Below are 22891 nucleotides of genomic sequence, written 5' to 3' on the forward strand. Positions count from 1 at the left end.
ATGTTGCCTGTGACCCTTATGAAGAGTAGGTAAAGACCCCCTCTCACTTCTCCAGTGTCAATATTAGATCTTCTATTTCTACCTAATCTCCTGTGTTGGTTCTCTTCCCACAGGGAAAGATGGATCTTGCTCAACCAATTCTTTTTGCTGTCATTAGACCAAAGAATTCTGAAGTCAACAACATATCCATGTATTGCTTTATTTAGACACTGGGCCTGCAAGAACACCGTGATTTCTACCAAGTCAAGAATCTAACATCCAGAAGGTACAAACCTTGAAAGTACACACACACACACACACACACACACACACACACACACACACACACACTTCTGCTGGGCATGCTGGCTTCACATCACAAATGTTTCCTGAACAGCAGGAATTTTAATTAAATACGAAAAATCTAATTTGGCCTCAATTGGCTTGCAACAAAAGGTGTTAAGAGGAACAGAAATTGTTCGGCAACATGAGTATTTTGGGAAGTGGTGGACTAAATTCGTTGACAACTGTAATGAAAAGTGGTGCTGAAAATACAAGGTATGGAATATGTTAGAAAGCCTGAAGATACTCAACTGTGCATTTTGATAGCAGACAATAATTTATTATAAACATCTACTCATGGAACTAATTTCACCTGAAGCTAACACCAAGGAGCAGAGGTTGATCCCTAATAATCTTTCAAAGGAAAGATAGACATAAACCTACACTTTGTTTAGAATGAATGTCAAGGCTTGGACAGACAATGGTGTATATTGTGTGTCTTCTTTATTCCAAGCTATGGGGTCTGAACTGAGGAAAGGATCTTTGCTAGCAGGAAAGAAAGAATGACTTACTACTAGACAGGTCTAGCAAAAACAGAATGTGAGAAATTTGAGAAACAATAGCAGAACTGATGAAGTTATAAGCCACACAACAGAGACTGAGCAAGGGAGAAAGTGATACTCCAGAAAGAAAGTACTAAACCATAGCAGAGTGGGGGCAAGGAAGGACAGCAGCTGTAACATAGCTAATACTTAAAATTTTATAAAAATAAAAATGAAGACCTGGGCTAACTGTGAGAAGAAATTTAGATCATCGTGGGGCACCGTAATTTACAGTATTTCAGTTTTCCCGGTATAGGATGAATGGAGAGAAGTAAATAGAAAGATCACACAAAGAGACATGCCCGTGGAGGTTTGGCTGTTGGGTGGTTCATCTGCACATATGCTGCCCATGATGACAGAAGGAACTGAAGTGGAGAGGAAAACACTAGTACAATGGCCAGCGTCTTCTGTGTATACAGGGGAAAGGTGTAGAGTTAAGAAATAAAGACAATGAGGAGCAGTAAAGAGGTGTGAGGGTGGGTATCATTACCCTCAGAGGAAGAGGCCTTTTACACCCATGACTATAAAAGAGTCATGATCTAGAAGCAGACAAAAAAAAAATCTATGCTTGGGTCCCCCTAAATCTTGAAATATGGGAGAAACTCAGCCTTCAGTGAAAGAGGAAGCAAGCAAGCATCCTTGCAGGTCCAGCTGCTGTTGAGGAGAGATGGTGCTCCCCACTGTGCTCTGTGTGGTGCTAGCTCCCTTGAGTATTAGAGGTAAAAACTAAATAACAATTTTCATAATTGTATAAGTCCAAGATACACTGTGCCCCCATTGCATTTTCCATGAATGCTATGCTACAAACTGAAATATTAGGAAAATACTGTGTGGTAGACGCATTCTACCCTAAATTTTTCATACATGTCTGATCACTGAACCATTGTCCTGGTAGTGATATCTAGTAACACCTTGCTAGACAGGCATCCTATATGTCATGGTTAACTTTTGTTCCCTTGACATAAAGTTGAGTCACCTGGGAAGAGGGGACATCAGTGGAGGAATGTCTCTATCAGAGACACCTGTGGACATGTCTATAGGGCATTTTCTTGATTAATGTTTAATGCAGGATGCTGCCACTCTGGGGGCAGGGGCTTTTTGTTTGTATAAAAAGACAGGCTGAGCAAGCCACAGAAATCAAGCCAGTAAAGACCATTCCTCCATAGTTTCTGCTTCAATTCCTGCCTCCAAGCTTCTGCCTTGAGCTCCTGCCCTGGCTTCTCTTGATGATAGGCTTTTCCTTGGAAGTGTAAGATCAAATAAACTCTTTTTCCCCAAAATTGCTCTCATTCAGTGTTTTATCACAGCAACAGAGAAGCAAATTAAGGCACTATAGCATGTGGGAAACATTGAGATAAGGTAAGAAGGAAAAAGGCCTTGGTGGAAAGGTACAAAGGTTGAAGGCAGGAAGGGCTGTATGGAATACAAGTCAGCTTGGCTGGTTTTGGACTCAGCTCTGACAGTTCAGGGGTCTATAACCATGGGTAAGCTATTTCTCCTCATTGTGCCTCAATTATTTCTCTATGGAAGAAAGAAGAGGATGCAGGCCAGGAGACAGACATGTGACAGGGCGATGATAGAATTTAGATTCATGAACCCACGAAAGCTTAGAAAAATGACTAGAGAGATACTATTGTGGAGTCTATCTGCAGTAGCAGAGTTATTCTGAATGACAAACTGTCTTCTGAGCAGTAAGAGCTGCCAGGGAGAACACAGGAGGCCCAGATCTCAGATGGACTTGAACTGTATAGGAACCTAGATCCCAAGTGCAAGGCTGTAGAAACGTAATTAAAAATCCTACCTGCCTGCATAGCCTAGGGGCTCCTAGTGTAACCATTTCATACATGGGCTGCAGAAAACAAAAGATCAGTGTGCTGATCATGGAAACTTCCTCCCACACATGAAGCTTTTGGGCACTTCCTTTGTCCATTAGTACAGAAAGATCTTCAGTGGTCTTTCATCCAAATGTAACCCTCCCCTCTGCCTCTTTCCCTTTGCACATCTGAGAGATGGTCTATCCCTACTAGTTAGGTGGATGGCCTTCTCCTTCAGAGTAGTAAAAGGCAAAGTTGTGTGTGTGCACACTTTTGTATATGAATATGGACACATATGCCATAGCATTCATGTGAAGGGCCTGGCCTTCCACCTTGTTTGAGAGAGGGTCTCTTTGTTGTTTTTCTGCTGTGTATGACAGACTAGCTTGCCATGAGTATCTGGCCCATTGCCTGCCTCTACTTCCCATCTCCCTGGAGAAGTGGGAAGATTACATCTGCATCTATCTTTTACATGGGATCTGTGGACTTGAACTCAAGTCCTCATGCTTGTATAGCAAGTGGTTTTACCCACTGAGCCATCTCAACATCCCTTCAGTCCACTTTGTAACAAGGAAAGTGAGTGATAAATACAGAGGTCTTTCTAATCAGTCTCTCTTCACGTTTAATGACCACTTCCTTTCCTGCTCACTTATTATCTTTCCCCCAAGGCTTCACTGTCCTCACTTTACCTGACAGTTTTAAGTAAGAACATTGTACTGCTTCCATGTCTCAAATCCAATAAGACAGAGTATGCTTTTCCTACCCTCTGAAAGAGAAAGAAGACAAGTAGAGAAGACTGCTTTGGGCCACTATAAAGGTGCTCTGACCAGTTACAGACATGGCCCTGGAGGAGAAGTTGGGCAGTTCACGGATTTATTATTCAAGACTCAACTGGACAAAACATGGTGAAGTGGATGTCTAGAGAAAATTAAAAAAAAACAAAACCCAAAAGTTTCTTTGATGAGTGTCTTAACCCATGTAGAACTCTATCAGAATCTTCCACCTTCCTGTTGGTTGCATAAAACAGCCCTCCTTCCATGGGCCAGCCTGTGTTGGTGAGATAATAGCTGACTTCAGTATGTATCAGGACATCTGAAATGCAATCATCTATGCTTTAGGAAATAGTACAAATAAGATTATGTACCGTGTTAACAGAACTGATCATAATGAAGGTGCATGTTCACTTGGTGATCTGGTGTTTAACACCTGTCAGGATAGATTAGTGAAGCACTAGTTACCTTTTATTTGGTATTGATAGAGTAGACCATCAGTCCTGGGCTTACCAGTCTTTGTACTTGGCATTATTCTTAGAATAGGGAAGAAACCACAATGAGGAGAGAAGGAAGATGTGGAAGAGGAGTTTAAGGGAATTTACGAGAAGAGAAAGAAAGTGCACAGTTCTACAGGAGAGAAAAAAATGTGTTTCATCAGCTAAGCAAGATCCATGCCTGACACCCATGCACTGAAACAGATTAGTAAGACAAAAACATAGTAAATTTATTTAATATTACGTTTACGTAACTGAGTTTTCAGAAATGAAGATCAAAGACTCAGAGGGATCTACTTGATACAGATAGTGTTGCAGAAGGCAGATTGGTTAACAAAAGACACTATCCAATGGAAGTAAACCTGGGCAAACTCAGCAAGGCTCTGGTACCTGTTTCCACCCACAGTCCCTCAGAAAGGGAGGAGCAAAGCCGTGGAGACTAAAGAAGCTAAAGAAACCTGTGAAACTTGGAGGACTTGGAAGACTCCGAAAGCTAGCAGACTCAGGGCTTCTGCAAGCAGAAAATGGCTACCAGAGAGGAGATGTCAGGGAGGCTGCAAGTTGGGCAGAGGGCTGCAGAGCTGCATGGCTGCAGATTTTGTGAGCTGTCACCTATGATGGGTGGAACTTTCGGTGACATAGCTGTCTCTAAATCACCCAGTGTCCTGTAAGTAAATAAACCCATCGGTTGGCTAAACTGAACGTCGATGGAATTGTTTCTCTGCTCTGTTCAGTGCCCTCTCTAGAGAGAAAGCACAATTGTTCATGTCTCCCCAGAAGAAGTATGACAGCAGCTTGTTTGTTCAGATTCTCCTTCGGGGTCTCCAGGTGGGGGGCAGGACACCTGTCATATGAGGGTGATCAGGAGAGAGTAAGAGAAGGTCAGAGTGTAAACTTTCTTGAACTCGCTGGGGGTACTGAGGAGCCACATTTGAGGACATCATGTTTGGAGCCCTAGTAAGAATAAGACCCAGATTTTTGGACATTACTTCCCTAGCTAATTTCTCTCCTTGTTGTAATATATAAAGGCAAACCAGCAATATGGGACCTATATGTGTTATTTTTTTCTCAGAGGGCCCTCTAAGAGATGTCTCTCACTTTTGAGAACAAAAGCTACAAAGTAACAGACTTCATTTGCTTTAACAGCAAATGCAACATTTCTAACAACCCTCTTTGTATTCTCCTCACCCCCAGTTTGCAAGGAAGTCTCTGTCTTAGAAATGCTCTATTGATGGACCAGGGCCAGAACAACATGACCAAGATTTTTATCCACAGAGGCTTTCAGGGAAACTGAATGCCAGTTTGTTCGGCTCATAGGCTCCAGTCCTTCTGTGGATACACAAGCAAGGGGCAGAATGTGAGGCTTTCTGGGCTCCATTTCCCATCTCACCCAGAGCCACACAGCTCAGATCTGTAATATCAACTGGGGTTCTGTAATATTATATTGCCAAAGGCTCCCATTGCTAAAAATCAAAGTTTGGAACCCATAACACTGCACTAGGCTGAAAAGATGAGAAAAATGCTCCTCTCCCTAAAGTCACTGTCAAGGGAAAGCAGTTGGCATCACCCTCACTGGAATTAGAATATATTTGAGTTTCTGTACTTTTGGGGTTTTCAGATGTAGTCTAGTTATCAAGGAGCTCGCAGCTCAGTTGATAATGGGCATGTCTCTAAAATATTAATCCAGGCAATAAAAACTGGTCAGTTCTTCAAGGGGAATGTTTGAATACTTGATCAGTAGGGAGTGGTGCTACTTGATAGGGATTAGGTGGTGTGGCCTTGTTGGAGGAAGTATGTCACTGGGGGTGGGACTTTGAGTTTCAGATGCTCAAGCCAGGCTCAGTCTCTCATTCTCCCCCTCTCTCTGTCTCTCTCTGTCTCTCTCTTCCTTCCTCCCTCCCCCTCCTTTTCTCCCTCCCTCCCCACCCTCCTGCCTGAAGATCCAGCTGTAGAAATCTCAGCTACCTCGCCAACACTATGTCTGCCAGCATGCCACCATGATTTCTGCCATGATGATAATGGGCTAAACCTCTGAACTTTAAACCAGCCCCAATTAAATGCTTTCTTTTATAAGAATTGCCTTGATTATGGTATCTCTTCACAACACTAGAACACCAACTAAGACATCACCAAAGAGTTTATTAGAAAAGGAGCTATTTTTAGAAATTACAATTTAAAGATGGGTTCCTCAGAATTTATTTTGTGTATATAATTGCATATGTGTGCTATGTAGATACATTTATATGTGGTTACACATTTGGAAGGAAGCCATAGGATGATTGTGGATGTCCTTTCAAAAATCCGCCTTTAATTTGAAATAGGGTTCTCAAATATGCCAAGTGGGGCAGTTTGGCTAGAAGTCATAGAAGTCCACCTGTCTCTATTTCCCAGTGCTTGGATTAAAAGTCCCTGTGACTACACCCAGATTTTCACATGGGTTCTGGGGATTGGACTTAGGTCCTCATGCTTGCAAGGCAAGAACTTTTCCAACAAAACAACCTCCACAGTCTGCTTACCAGTATTTCAAAAATGGTTTATGTACTGTGAGAGAAATAATGAAGACAAAGTGAAGATTACAACTCATATGAAGAAGTACACCATGGAAAATGAAGCAAGAAAGATGGTTCAATAATGCCCACCTTGATTGTGCTATGCATTTTTACAAATGACTTGAACTTCATTCTTACTTTAACACAGTTAACAATCTGAGTGTGGTGGTACACATCTGTCATATAAACACTTCAGAGACTGTGGTGAGAGGACTACAAGTTCAAAGTCAGCCTGGGCTACAAAGCTATACTGTGTCTTAAAAGAAAAAGAAAAATTAAAAAGCAAACATGTTTGGGGAGTAAAGTAGGTAGGTCATTCCCATGCCTGCCTGTATGGGGATTCTCACAGATTTTGTTGTTGTTGTTGTTGTTGTTTTTCGAGACAGGGTTTCTCTGTGTAGCTTTGTGCCTTTCCTGGAACTCACCCTGTAGCCCACTCAGGCTGGCCTTGAACTCACAGAGATCCGCCTGGCTCTGCCTCCCGAGTGCTGGGATTAAAGGCATGCGCCACCACCGCCCAGCTCTCACAGATTTTCAATACCCTTCACTGATTACTGCCTCCATCCTTCTTCCCTAGGGGAATGAGCTGATACAATTTTTTGTCACATGTTCTTAGGCTTAAATGATTTTGTATCCTAGTCTATTGACCCAAGAGACACCACTATTATGATCTCTCTAAGAACCAGAACTAGACTTTGGGTATCTCAGCACATGTGTTCAAATTTAAACACACCATCTTTCTGCTTAACTAATCTTACACTTACTTCTGTCTGTGGTCATGATCCTAACTCAGGTGCTGGGAACCCAACTCAGGTCCTCTGCAAGAGCAGCCCAGTCCTGTCATCTAACCAATCTCTTAAAGTTGAATATTTAAATTGTTTCCAATTTTTATAAGCTAATACAGTTCTTTTCTTTAAAGTGAAATTATAAAGGAGAAAGTTATAGATTAAAAGACACTCAAAAGTCCCTGTTATCTGAATGCTGCACTGTCAAATTGCCACACAAAAAGGGTGTTGACAGCTTTGTCAATGATATAAGTAAATGGATGGCTTCTCCAGTTGATACAGATATTCTAGTTACCTACCAGTCTATTTGATGCCAAATTGAAGGTGAAAGGATATGTCATTATTTCTAATTATACTTTTGTAAGCCATATTTTTTATATTTTGTGTTATTTAAATGATCTCTTTTGTGAATGACCTTTGCTATATTTTCCTACTGATTTTTGAAGACCCTTCAATTTGTGAATTATATAATTATGGATATATGTGAAGCAATGACACATTCTTCAAGAGCTAAGCTTTAAGACATGTACTGCACATAAATTTTCAACCAACAATTTGATCACAAACAGTCCACTGTTATTAATATTTCTGATATATAAATATGATATTTTTAGGTAACTAAATCTATTAATATTCTTTTGTTGGCTCTGACATCATATTTATGATGTCTAATCTTGATTGTCAACTTGATAGACTCTCAACCAGTCAAGAGACATACCTCTGGCAGGTCATAGGGCATTTCTATGAAGGATTGCCTGAGAGGACACATCTTCTGGCATGGGGTCCAGATACAAGGAAGTCTGAAGAAACAGCAACATTTCTTGCCTGCCTGCCCTCACTTCTTATTGATGAGTGTGTCCTTCCTACTCTTGCTGCTGCTAATATCCTTAAGTGACATCCTATTCCAGTGTCTTTGGCCTTCCAAAGTGAGCTGAAGATCCATGACTCTCTCAGGAACTTCCAGGGCAGGCCTTCAGCACTAGATTGGGACTGCTGAGATGTCCAGTTTGTACACTGAGTACCTGTCAGGTTCTCAGCCTCTCCGGCATGCAGATGATGTCATTGATGGGCATTGAAGAATTCTCTATTGTGTAAGTTAATCTGCTACATATAGCACACACACATACAGACACATACACAATCAGATCTGTTATTTTATTTATAAAACTCTGTTTTATATAGACTGTAGCACTAGGAACAGGGTCTTTCTCTCAAGACACATTTTGTATTGTCCCTATGCAGAACACAGGTATCTCTTTAATGGTACTAACCTCTTCAACAACTGCAGCTACTTTTTCATCTCACACTTACTCTACAACTTCCAACTCACTCATTTCCCAACAAAACTATTATTTTTCATACCTTCCTGCTCCATTGTTGCACTCTCACTGGAGAACTAGATAAGAGCTAGGAGCAGTAACCATGGCACAGTCTGAATATCATCCACTCTTGCGATTTCCTCCATCAAACACATTAGTCCATTGTTTTTCAGTCAGCCTCACCAAGTTCTCCAAACACAGGCAGGATGCAGCCATACTGTTTGCTAGACTTTAACGTAAAACCAATAGCCCAAATCTTGAGAGAGTCTCGATTCTTCTTTGAAACCTCATGAACCAGACTTAATTGTCCACATTTCCTACCACATCCAGGTCTTCTGAATGCCACAAGGATGACTTGTTAAACACTGTCAAAAAGCATTTTAGGTATATTCCAGCCCTAAGTGCTAGACCATTCTACACTCCTCCCACAAAACGGTTCCAAAGGCCTATAAACCATTTGGTTAGGTTTATCAAAGCCATGGCCCCACACCTTAAAAGCAATTCTCTGTATTTCTTTGATCATTGCTATGACCAAATACCTAACAAGATGCAATGTGGGAAAGAAAAGGTTTCTTTTGGCTTACAACATAAGGAGGACTACACTCCATCATAGTCAGGAAAGCATGGTGACAGGAACACAAAGCAGCTGGGAATTGAAGTCAGGAAGCAGGGTGCACAGGAAGTGGAGCTGGGCTATAAAGCCTCAAGGCCCACCCCTAGTGACTCACTTCCTCCAGGAAAACTCTACCTACAAAAATTCTCACAATTTTTCCAAACAGCACTGCCAGTAGGGGACCAAGTGTACAAACATCCTAGGCTGTGGGGAAATTTCACATTCAACTTAAAACTATGTAATATATGGCCTCTCTGATCCACTCAATCCATAAATACTCACATATTTTTTTCTAGTACTTTTTGTTTCTATATTTAAATTTTTAATGTGCGATATAAGCTGCAAATGGAATAAAGTACAGGTCTAAGTTTTCCTCCAGAATGGGCAGTATTCCTAATCACCCACTGACTGTAATAATTCCTCCTTTTCATACAGATTTTAAATGCTATGTTTATCCTTATGTTAAGTTCTCAGAAATGCCAGAGGCTGGATTTCATTCCTGTCCAAGCCAATTTGTGCATTTCCAAAACAGTATCATTCTGCTTGAATTCTTTCTCTTTTTATTCTTTGATAATTATATCTGATCTTGCTAATATCTCCTTCTTTCTCTTTGTGTTGTATGCTTAATTTTATATTTTACATTGAACTTAAAAAAGAGTCTTAGATTTTCATCTCCTTCAAGGACATCATTTAAGTCTTGTTTACTTCCTTTAATTCATTAGTTCATTTGACAAATGTTAACTGATTGCTTGCTATAAAACGAGGAACAAAGCTAGCGAAGAGTAAGGTTGGAGAAAGCAAGCAAACGCAGCTGCACCCCTCAGGATCGTGTCACAGATGGGAGACTGTCATCCATCCAAAAGGAATAAAACTCATATTCACTTTAAACAGTAATAAATAAAAGGAGAGGGAAATAAGGGGAGAGTTTCTTGTTTGAACCTTTGCCACGTTGCTTCATCCTTACTCATCCTGTACTGTTAAGAACAGCCTCCCACCAAGCTTTGGTCATTTCTTTGGATAATCTTGCTTTGTTTCTTTCCATTATCATTTTCCTAAGTCAGGTTTGAAACAGAGTGGTGGTTATAATTATGACCCACTTCACATTCACGTGAACTCTGTGCCATTTGACTAGTAAGGATTATGCTGGACATTCTACACTCAACAGAAAGGTAGAGGGAGGAGGGGGAAGAGGAGAAGGGGGGACGAAAAGGAGAAGTAGGTAGTTGGAGGAGGAGAAGGAGAATGCAAATCAATTTCCTAAGATGTGATTGACCAAAGTTAACTCATGAGATGTTGGTCCAGGGACATCTGTGGACAATATGCTCATGTTCTTTTCCTTCCTCTCTATCTGGGATCATATCTTTTATCATCTCTAGTGTTTATATGTGTGCTTTTACTGTTCTTTTCTTCATGAGACTTCCAAGAAATTTCCTTTTTTATGGGTCTTTCCAGAGAACCAGCTTATAAACATTCCTATCATCACTGCCCCTCTCTCCTCATTGATTAATTTCTGCTTTTATCTTCGGCATTCCTCGATTTGTTCTACTTTTCACATGATTATAAGTGAGAAAAAGTGCAGTCCATTCATGACTTCTGTTGCCAAGTTTCTAATCACAGTGTTAATAATCCCACATCACTGAATGCATGGGGTCATGGTCAAGTACGTAGATTCTGGTGTGGTACCAGTGGTGTAGTTTCATCACACAGCTCTGCCCTGAACAACTGTGTATTACAGGCATATAGTTTCCACATCTGTAAAATGAAGCTAATGATTATGAAACATCTCCCAGGGTTGATGTGACGATTGCTTGAGCAAAGATCTGGAAAGCTCTTGAAGCAGGTCTTGGCACACAGTCACTGCTGTGTAATACATGAATAAATTACATTGATGCAGTGCTTGATTCTTTACAAAGCTTCTCACATTAATTTTCTCCCTTAGAGAGCAAGACAATCCTATGAGGCAAATAGTCTTCATCAAGACTCTGTGTAAGATAAATCTAGGCAGAGTCAAGTTAGTGAGTGGGAGAGTCAGGTCTTAGAACTCTGTGATCAGGGCATTGATTTGAGGCCAAGTGAACTCTTATGTTCAGGACACTTGGGTGGATCAACATAGAGAAGTACGTGCCTGGCTCAGATCCAGACATTGGCAACAGTAGCAGTCTAGGAGCCCCTCCTTGGGACCGCAATCTACCCAATACTGGGACTGACAGCTTGGTCAACTGCCATGGGGCTGCCTGGCTCTGCCCAAGTACAGGCTGCTATCACAGGAAGCAGTGGAGGAAGATCTTGTTTAAGTGAAGAAGATGTGGGTTCCTATTGTGCTGCTGCCTGGATCCTCTTTAGTGAGCCTGAGATTGGTCATTTGTTCTGCTATGTCTTAATTTTCTCCAACAGGAAAAAGGAAAAATAATTCTGTCCAGCGTCCTTTATAAATACCCTACAAAATTCAAAGTATGCTGGTGTTGGTGAACACTTTGAAAGTTGTGGGTGTATCCAACCTGCGGCCCATGGGCCACATATGGTCCAGGAGAGCTATGAATGAATGTGGCTCAATACCTTTGTGGATAACAGCATCATACTGCAATGTCATAATGTTGACCATTACCATTGCTTTCCACACAAGTGAGATATCCCCATAAATTTCTTTGCTTACACAGCTCGAGAATGAAATGTAACATGGAAGCAGCTCTCAAGCTTCACTGTGGGCCCCACAGTCATATGCCTAGGAAACTTCCTCAACTCTTGCTCATGCTGAGAATATCAACGTCCTCACATGACAAAAAGGAGAAAACCTCTAGCTATACATTCAAACAGAAATGCAATTTCCAATTGGCGTTTACTTGATGGTAAACACAACAGAATTTTTCATAAACAATTTCCATGGAACACCTGCAAAATTAAACAAGAGAGGGCTTGGGGTACAGCGGAGTTGTATAAGGCTTAGCTAGCATGGACAAGGTTCAACCCTTAGTACCACGATGAAGAAAAAAAAATGTAACTATGTAAGGGGCTGGGGAGAAATATCTGTGGGTAAGACTGCTATGCAAGCATTAGGACCTGAGTTCAAATTCCAGGGACCTACATAAGATGATGGTTGTGTGTATACCTATAAGCCTGATACTGTGGAGGGAGGCAACAAAAGAGGATCCCTAGGTTTGATGGCAAACAGCCTAATTCCAAGTTCAATGAGAGAACCTGTCTCAAAAGAGTAAGGTGGAGAACAGCAGAGCAAGATGCCTGACATCCTCCTCTGGCCTCACACGCCACGCCACACCACACACACACACACACACACACACACACACACACACACACACACACACACACCAGGAAAGATGAGGAAGCAAAGCTTCCCTTAGCTCTTCTTTGTTGTTGTAAGAGTGTGAACCCCTTGGGGAAAATCAAATTCAGTGGGGAAAGGGATTAATCCATGTCCGTTACACATTATAAGAACCATGTCCATTGATACTTATGCCTTGTCCACTATAATTCTCTGACATTTTTAACTCTCTCTACTTTGGTCTCTATTCTTGTAACATGAGCTGAATTTATTTATTAACTAGTTTATATTTTCTTGATGAACAGCTAGTTTGACTTTCATAAAATTTCAGAATAGTAATGGAAGAAGATGCAAAGGTCATGGGTGTATGTATAAAGTGCAGGTAAGTGTGGGAGACAGTGCCCTGATTTCTGATTTCTATTTCAAGTGGAATCCTGTTATGTGAACATCTGGATTTTAGAATAGAATTTTTCTCCCTTTGCAAAAAAAGAGAGAGAGGGAGAGGGAGAGGGGGGAGGAAGGGAGAGAAGGAGAGATTCTTCTGAGAGCTGAAATGTTTCTACTTTTAAGTGTTTTATTCTTTTGCTGTCAGGGGAGGCAGGGAATTGTGAGAAGGGAAAAGATTAGATATGGAAAATAAAGAAATTAATGTTCAAAGAGTTTGTTGGAGAGGACCTTGGCTGGACTTGCCATTTGAGGAGAGGATATAGTTCTCTGTGGCTACTTCTGGATGCACCTGTGCCTACTCTAGCTAGCAAAGGAACCCGAGGGCTACTTCTCTAAAGCCCCTATGAATATAGGATGTTCTTAGCCATATACAATATGTGTCCTAAAAGAAGGCTATTGTCTATTCCAATTGCTCAGTCCTCATCAGACCACCTCAGAACAATACACACAGGTAGAGGCCAGCAAGGTGGACAGCAATGAGTGATGATATGATATCTATTGTTAGATACTTATCTATACACATGCCCAGATGATCCCAGAGAGAGAAAAAAACCATCTCATCTAACCCACTAGAAAACAAAGTTTTTACCTGTTATAGTCACTTGGCATATGAAAGATATACAAGAAATGTCTGCAAAATGAATGAATGAGTCTTAACAACTCAACAGAGATGGGATAAGTATGATGGGTGTGGCAGTTTTGACATTATGTAGCTCCCAAATGTGTGGATTGGATATATATGGTCTCCAATGCAGCAGTGTTCAGAGGTGAAATTTTGGGGAAATGACCATGAGGAGTCAGCCTATAGCAACGAATTAATCCATTGATAGATTCAGACATTAAATGACTTTTGGGAGGTAATGGAACTGTGGAAAGTGGAGTTTAGTTAACAGAAGGGTCACTGATACCATGCCCTGGAAAAGTATACTTATTATAGACCTTCACTTGTCACTGTCTCCGTTTTGTGGCTGCCATGTTGCAAGCAACTTCTTTCTACTACATTGTCCTCTCCCATGATATTCTGCTCTGCACCCCTGGCCTGGAACAATAGGACAAACCAATCATGGGCTGAAACTAGGAGCCACAATAGCCTTCTAAACTTTTTGGCAGGTGTTTATCCCAGCAATGAAAGGCCAGGTTAATCCAACGAGACAGCAACATTTCAGAAATGCTAACGGTAGAGGTGCTGCTGGGATTCAAAACCAGGGATGCCCGGGTTCTACAACCAGTGCCTTTTAAGGCACCTTGTTGTCCTCACATAACCAACTGTGATGAATGCAGAGGACACTCTGATCTGGAGCTTCAAGTCACATTCTCCAAAGATCCAGTGAGGAATGGAAATATTTATCTGAGGAAAGAACATCTCTAACAAGATATGACAAGGCACTAAGCTGAAAGGATTAGTCCAAGGTCAAATAATGGATATACATACTGTCACTCAGCACTGCCATTCCCATAACAGACTTCTACACTCTTAGCAGTCATTTTTTTCCACTGAATATACTCAGCAACTGTCTATGCACCCCTCCCCATTGACTGAAGCAAGCATGCTTGATAAATGTTCTTCAGTGTTGCTAGGATAACTTTTTTTTTTAACTTTCTTTTTACTTATTCTTTGTATCTTTCACATCATGCATCTCAGTCCCATTCATTTCCCCGTCCCTTCATATCCCCCCTCTGCCCTTGTAACCTCCCCTCCCCAAATAGAATAAAATAGAATTTAAAAGAAAGAAAAAGGAAAAATCTTGTCATGGAAGCTGTAGTATGACACAGTGAGTCACACAGTAAACCCTTTTATTCATATATCTTTATGTTCAAGGGTTCAGTGCAGAGTCATTGGTCTGGTTCGAGGCCTCTGGTTTCTGCTAGGCTATCGATGCTGGGCCCTCACTGGGGCTCCTCTAGGTTATCCTGTTGTTGCCCTGTGTCATAGAGATCCTGCAGCTTTGGGTCTTCAGGTCAGGTCCCTTCACATGCTCCAGCAGATCATAGATGAGGGTAGATGCTGAGGTAGGCCAACTCATAACCCTGGTTCTGGGTCTGGGTAGTTGCAAGGTTGGCTCCCACCAGCCCTCCCTGGTCTTCACTACCGGGGTGGGCTCTTCTGCATTGGCTAGGTTAATTTCTAATGTCCCTCCCTCTAATTTATTTTGTTCCTCACTGCTTTTTACCTTATTCTTATGTTTTACAATGTGAAATGAATCATGAAAGTCTCTCTTCTACCCCATGGCACAAAAACCCAGGTAGACTCTAGGTGTTCCCCAAAAATGTCTTCTATTAAATCTACCTTCCAGATTAAAAAACACTATTAACTACAACTTGTACAAATGTTGGTAACAGGAAAAGATGCCCCTTTCTGAGGTTTAGACAACAACTCTCACAAACACTGAAATCCGTGAGCTAGCTAAAGCAAAGTTCTGGGACACATTTTAAATATAAAGAACTAGCTTTGTTCACTGACTTACAGTCAACATTTTCCTGGGTCCCACATAAAGTGAAGGCTGCCACAAGACAAGTTGGCCCATTGAAAATGCCATTTTCTAAGCAGCATCACATTTGGATTTGGGCCAAGCTCGAGGACTGTAAAATAAGGGTTGCTTTTTGTCCCTAATGTGAGTTTCACAGCTGGGTATCTGGCTTTTGATGGTTTAGGAAGAATAAGAGGGAAGATTTCATATTGATTTGTTTCCAAGTTTACTTTTTAATAACACAAATAACCTTCAGTATCTCCTAAGGAATTCTATCAACACTATCACGGTATAAAGCTCAAATCTCTAGGTTTGAAATCCTAGCCCATGTTCTACTCAGGGTTGTTAGTTCCAAACAATAGAAATCAATTCTGATTGACTTAAGTACTAAATAGGAAGTGAATGCATAGGGTGGTCAAGGAATTGAGCTGATGGTTGAAGAACTAGGCTCAAGGAAAGATAAAAATATCTGAGCACAGTCAAGTTCTTGTGGCACCCACAGAGGCCCTGATCTCTTTTTCAGCACTCTGGACTGCTAGGCACAGGTGCCTTGGACACCAACACCTGACACTGAGACATGAATCTTGTCTGTTGTCCCTATCTTTTTGCATCATTCTTCATAATCCAAACAAGATAATTACACTTAAACTTTGGTCCAAGATTTTGCTGTTAGTGAGTGGAGACAGGAAATAATTGCCCATCTCCTTGACTTCTTTTCCAATAAGAAAGTGTTTAAGAGCTGGGAAACCCAAATGATGAAATCCTGTTAAAACAAAATGTGCAAATGAATACAAAATAAATATTGCATGTCAGTGAACTGCCTCAATGACAAACAAGTACCTGTATTTATTAGTTAATTTCTTCAAGCAGTATATAAAATACTATATTATATGTTATATACATTCAGGCAATGCATCATGCATAACACATAATATAAATAATCTCCATTATCTCTGTGAACTCTGCACAGCATCCCTAGGGTGACAGGTATTATCTTGTTAGGGCCAAGGAAGAGAAATGGGTTACACAGCATGTAAACACAAGAACCAAAATTCAAAGGAAATCTTGAAGCCCACACTAGTTCCCTAACCACTGAGTCGTACTTTTTCTCAGTGAGCACCATTACTCTGTCTTGGCTCTGGATTTGCACCTGCTGGGAATATGATGGATGTTTGTGCTGATGTTTCCTTAGAGCAGACATTCTGAGAGTACTTTCTATGTACAAGTCAACGTTACTGGCACCGTGGGGCAGATCTAAACATGAGTGAAGCACGTGCTAATACCTAACTACAAAAAGAATGCATGCCAAAGTCAGGCAGAAGACACATCCTTCAAATTCCTTCAAGGAGGGCTTGCTCTTTCTTGCTTAGCCCATATTCTCAGTGCTTAGGATGGATATTGGCCTATCACAGGTTCTTAGTACATGGATGAATTAAAATATCTAACAGACATTCATTAAGCTCAGATTATGAGACATGCGCACTTCCAAGCTATTTTTGGTATGTACTGTTGTCTGTCTCGCATTTGCCCCCCCTCCCCAAGAATCACATGCAGATGAGAGCCACAGCTGGAATGCAAGTCCTGCAAACTGTATCCTATGTGGAGAAGGGCTTTCAGCCTCAAGGAACAGCTAGATATATCTGTCTAGGCCCTCAGGTTTGTACCTCTTGACTTCCATGGAGGACAAGGGGTCTTTGCAATAACTCTTCCAAGAAAGAAGAAACTGTTTGCTTCAGAATTCTACCTTGCCCCACAACTCAACCTTTTGCTACTAACTGGCAGGAGTAACCCATATACCCACCTCTAATCCGCTATCTGTAACTAAGGTGAAATAATGCAATAACTATCTTTAGCCAGTCAAATTGGATCCAGGGACATGTTAAGAAGTGGTGGGGATAAGGCTTAATGGGGTCCAGCCCTACAGTAGGAAGCTCAACTTCCCCTGGAGCTCTAGTCTATCTGGAGATGGGTATCTAAAAATAAATGGAAGTTCAATAGTCTTGAAACTGTAGCTTGTCCTAGCCCCTATATAAACTGTTTTCCCCTCTATTTATATGTCTATGATCAAATTTATGTTATAGATTAGTCACAATAAGATAGTAACAATAATAACCAATAGAGAACTATGGTAATAGTTTATAGTAAGAACTATGTGAATGAGATCTCTCTTGTGCAAGTATTCCTCTCCCATTCTTCTCCTTTCTGGTGATGATGTGAAGATGCAGTGCCTATGTGGAATAATGAGGTGAGATGAGTAGTGTAGGCAAGGTTACCAAGTGTCAGCCTAACAGTCTACAAGAAGTAGTTTGTACAAACCCTGAAATGCTGCAACTATTGATCTGGTAGCCGTGACAGCTAGTAAGAGACTAAGAAGCCAGTGGCATTTACAGTGTGGCTATGCTGTTGGTCAAGGGATGACTCACGTCCCATGCTGCAAAGCGGAACTGTGCAGGATTTCATCACGCTGTTCAGACTGAGTGCAATATAAAAGCTGGGAATTGTTTACTTCTGAAAGCTTCCATTTAGAATTTGTGGGCCAAGGTTAACTACGGCAAACTGGAATTGAGAAATCAGCAGGTAGATATGCTCCAGGTAGTAACTATGCATACTATAACCCCCGTTTTAAAATTCCTACAACATCACCAATGCTCAGCCAAATTCCCAAAACTGTCTTGGCAAAATACCCCCGTATCCATCACCATGTGCCTTCAACCTGCTTTTCCTGGCTCACTCCTAGCCACTGAACATCCCCTGTCCTTGCAGCCTAGAACTAATCATCCTTTCCTTTTAGCATGATGCTTCTCAGCCATGTGGTTTGGCCATGCTGTCCTGTGCCCCAAGGCTTTGCAACACTCAGGAAGAACTGTAGCACCCTCTGTAAACTCTGCCCAATCCCCACTCCCTCAGCTGAATGCGGATGGAGCTATGGCTTCCCAGTACTGCCCAGAATCTCCATTCCAGGGACCCTGAAGAATGCTGTGGTAGCCAAGCCGCCCTTGTCCCCAAAAACCAGGCAGGGCATCTGAAAGATAGATGTTTTTCAGCCTATTTTTAAAACTGAATTTATTTTTAGGCAGTATACAAGCTAATGGATTTCACTGAAACATTTTCACATATATACATCATTACACTTAATTATCCATCCAACTCACCTCTTGCCCTCTCCCCCTCCCTTGCTGAATCCCTACCTTCAAATAGTCCATCCTTTGCTTTTATGTCAAATATATTCCGTTAATCCCTTTCCCCTTCCCCCTGCTAGTCTTTGAAAAAAAAAAAGGAAGTAAATGAAACCTAATGCTAAATATTCTCAATGTCCTGACAATTCTCTTCACAATTTCAAAGTGGGTATTTGTTGATAAAATCATCTGTTTGTTTTCTATTTCCCCCTTGAAAAAAAAATATATGCTCTGTGGGGACCATGTCTCTTGCTCACCCCCACCCCACACCTGTCCCAAGGGCTTAATAAATATTTGGTGAATAAATAAAACATCTGGGGTTCACAGCTGCCTGCAAAAAGCACATCCACCATTTTTCCATCAATTCGATCTCCTTCACCAAGTAAATAATACTGCTGTAGGAATAGAGAAGAGATCTAGCCTTTATTCCAGGCATCTTTTTATAGCTTCCGTTAGTGCAGAGGCACAGACCCGAGTCACGTGATTTTGTATTTAGAATATTAATTTTCCCTAGGTCAGGCAGAAGCAGCAATACTTTCCTTAATGAAATGCTCTTGTACTAATTTCTATTTGTATGCAAAGGATGTCATGGGTTTTAACACATTGAGACAGTCTCTCCCAGCTAGATCTGCCTTGCGAAGAAGGGGAAGGCATCTGATTTATTACATATAAGCACAATGAATAAGATAACATTTTATTAGTTAGAAACCATTATAAAAACAGCAACGAAATGGGGTAGTACAAGTGGAAGACGCCCTTATCAATAAATCCTGGGCAAGTTTAGGACCCTGGTACATGTCAGAATAATAAAACAGATAATTAAAAGGATCACATTGCAGACCTGTATCATTTCATCAGGAGCTTTGAAACAATAGGAAACACCAGGGCAGCCATGGTCTGTTAATTGCTAACCTTTTGGAAAGAAAAGACATTTGTAGTTCAAGTTAGTTTAGTACATGTGAAAAAAAATCCATTTTTAGGTTCTATGGTGTTTGAAACATTCAAATCCAAGTAAGGGACGTCTTTCACATCAATGCATTTCGGGGTCTGGTTTCTGATGGTGAGACAGTAATGGTTTTATGAAATTAGCCATCCTGTCAATTACGTGTATCCTAACTAACAGCAGTAGGTGACAAAGACTTGTTTTTATCATTTTCTCTGGAAAAGACTCTTGGTTTTTCTTCCCTTGTCTAAGAATCTTCATTTCATCCCCCAAAAATCCTTATGACACATGGAAAATACTTTTTTATATGAAAAGCATGGCAAGGAAACACAGAGCTGGGAGGATTTTCATTTCCCAGAGAGCTGTAGTCAGTTTTTAGAAAGTAAATTGTGTCCTGTCCTCCCTCCCCAGGTCAGTGTCTCCCTCCCTCCTCCTGGTCAGTTTAATATGAGTCACCACCAAGGCTTTGTTGTGTGGAATAACATTTTCTCCTGGGACTCAGTTCATGCAAAACACACCCTGCTGAGAGAGTGGAAATCTACCCATAAGACATTCTCCCAGCAGCAAGACCCTGGAGGAAACCTGATCAGAATGTTTAACGACTTCACTGCCTCCTTCGCCTTTAACTCCCCCAAATTACTCAGAGTGGGAAAAAATATTAAGTCAACCACATATTTAAGGCCGATCATACCAAGTGGCAACAGATACAGTGAGGTATGGTCTGATTTAGAAACAAAAAAATCTGAAAATGAGCAGATTATTTCTGTTATTTTCCTGACAATTTCTGTTCTTTCTCTCTTTCTCCCCACTTTGTTTATAGTTACTCTGCAGTCATTCAATTGATCAATTTGTGAATATTTCTAAAAAAGAAAATTTAACTGTCACAAACTCAATAAGTTACATTAAGCCAAGTAGGTATTATTCTGCAACATTTTGATAAATTCAGATGTATTTTATGTGGTGTGACATGGATTACCACTAAAATAATATATGTGTTCATAAGTGGATAAACCACAAGCATGATCTGTTGAGACTGCCTCACAAAAAGTGTTAGAACAAGCTCATCTTTGCAATGCATACAGATATAATACAGTTAATAAGACAGTATGAATGCAATTTACAATGATAATACAATTATAATACTAAAGCAATTCTATGTAACTAGTAGTGTGACACAATGTAAGGTACAGAATATATGCATGCATGCATCTAGACACACACATACAGACACACACACACACACACACACACACACACACACACACACACACACCTATCTGTACACATACTGTTGTTTTTAAGGAATCAACCTAATGATTATAGAAAGCATGGGAATGGGAGCCTGGCCCAAGAATTTTGTTTCTCTGTCATCAACATTTACAGGATGGTTATGTAAAACCTTGGAAGGAAAATAACATCGCACCCAAAGCAGCTCACATCTTAGAGAAAGACCAGACAGAGCCGGCAAGAGGCAACAGCTTGAGCAGGCATCAAAAGATACCCGGCTTGATGGTCAAGCAACAGAGGTTTGATAGCTCATGATCCAGACATTGCATCATTTGCCTCTCTTCACCGAAAACATTTTTATCTAGGTTTTCAACTCTGTACTTAGAATACACTCCACCATAGGATGCAGTGCTGTACAGTGTATGCCTGTATAAAAGCCCTGTTACAAATTTCAAAGTTTGCAAACTGGAAGAATAAGTGAGTGGTTCATTTAATTTATTTTAATCAGTTCTATCAGGAAAATGCAACTCTATTGAAGGCAAACCTTTGCAGAAGCAGGGAGCAATTATGCTTTGCGTGTGGAGTGCTCTTTTTAAAAAGACCATGTGTGCAGCATTAAAAAAAAAAAAAGCTTAGCAATGTCAATCATCTTGATTTCACATTCCTTTAGTTCAGTCCTTAAACACTGCAAAAATTATAGAAAGCTAAAACTGTTTCTCCCAAGATTCTGTGCAGCTGTTTTCTGCAGTTCTTGAACAGATTTCATATAAATGCATTTCCACAGGTACCAGTTCTTTAGGTAAAAGCAACCACAGTGACAATCTTGTGCTCCTTTTATGTAGGTATTCTCACATATCTTCAAGAGAATAATTCACCAAACAGGTCCCATGAACAAGCAGAACTTTCACTAAATTTAAGTAACAGCTCCTACCTGTTACCATCATGCTTTGCAGGAGTCACTCTGAGGCTGAGAAGTAAATGGCAACCATTCAAAATGGCAGCTGTTTTTAAGGAAATGTGTTATATTGTTGAAGACACTGGTGGGAAGTAGGAATAACATCTCTGCAATACATAGCAACTTCCAAAGACAGATCTAAGATCCTGTCTCCAGAGAGAGCATAGATCAGGAAATCTCCCCTCTCCCTCCTTTCACGGCTTTGAATAGCCTTAAAATAAAGCCTGTGTGGCTAAATGGGTAAACGCTGCCAAGCCCGACAACCAGTGTTAAACCCTGGGAACCACACGGTGGAAAGAGAGAATCAGCTTCCGGAAGTTGTCCGCTGACCTCCACACATGCATCATGTCATATGCTCCCACCGTCACCACCACACACACACACACACACACACACACACACACACACACACACACACACACACACTACATAAATGTAAATAAAATAAAGCCAATGCATGCACCTCACAAACCAAGACAGTCATGCTTCCTTTCTATCTGATGTAAGTGGATCAACTCTGAGCTCAAGATTGAGTGGAAATCTCTGGAGATACAGTGACATGTACCCTGTCTGGGTATGATTAGCAAAGGCCTCCAATTAAAGCGGGCCTATCGATGGCTTGTGACTGTAGCTGATTGCACACATTCTCATTACTACATATAGTCTTAGCTTTGGGTCTTCCTGGACCTGGAGCACAGGAAATTGTATACATTTCATTATTATTAGAAATTCAACCAGCAGGTTGAAACTTTGAAGAAATACTTCAAATCTCCTGGAAGAAATAAATCACCTAAAAGTAGAGTAAGTTTCCTACTTAGCCCTCCCTTGCTTAGAAGCAGACTGAATTCCCAAAGTCTGTTGGTGAGCCAGTGGTTTAGTATTCAGAACACATTTCCCAACAGAAACAGTTGCAGACATTACCACTGCTTTCCTAGTTAGAAAGAAAAAAAAAGTTAACTCCTAATGTGCCAGAAACAAGTGCTAATGCTGCAGTGACATGATGTAAATACATCATTCGGCCATTTTTGTTACTATAACTGGAGAGAGAAATATTTTAATTTAAATTTTAGAGCAGACTCCTGAAAGCATGTCTCTCACCCTGCTCTCCAGAATCAGTGACAGACAAGTCACTGTGCAGCAGGGAAGCCCAGCAAACACATTCAGATGCTGGGTACTTATTAACTC

The 22891-nt window shown here is 40.9% G+C and overlaps 1 long non-coding RNA gene across 1 annotated transcript in view; it reads right to left on the reverse strand.

Annotated features, from left to right (window-relative positions):
* LOC128108392 (uncharacterized) overlaps positions 1-21917 on the reverse strand; it is a 194852-nt gene extending 172935 nt beyond the window's left edge. The window contains exon 1 of the long non-coding RNA XR_008217456.1: positions 21683-21917. This is a non-coding gene — a long non-coding RNA (uncharacterized LOC128108392). The remainder of the gene's footprint in view (positions 1-21682) is intronic.
* Positions 21918-22891: the final 974 nt, after the last annotated feature.

The sequence above is a fragment of the Peromyscus californicus genome, unplaced genomic scaffold, assembly GCF_007827085.1.
Source record: "Peromyscus californicus insignis strain IS unplaced genomic scaffold, ASM782708v3 Scaffold_13__1_contigs__length_99412109, whole genome shotgun sequence".
NCBI lineage: Eukaryota > Metazoa > Chordata > Mammalia > Rodentia > Cricetidae > Peromyscus > Peromyscus californicus.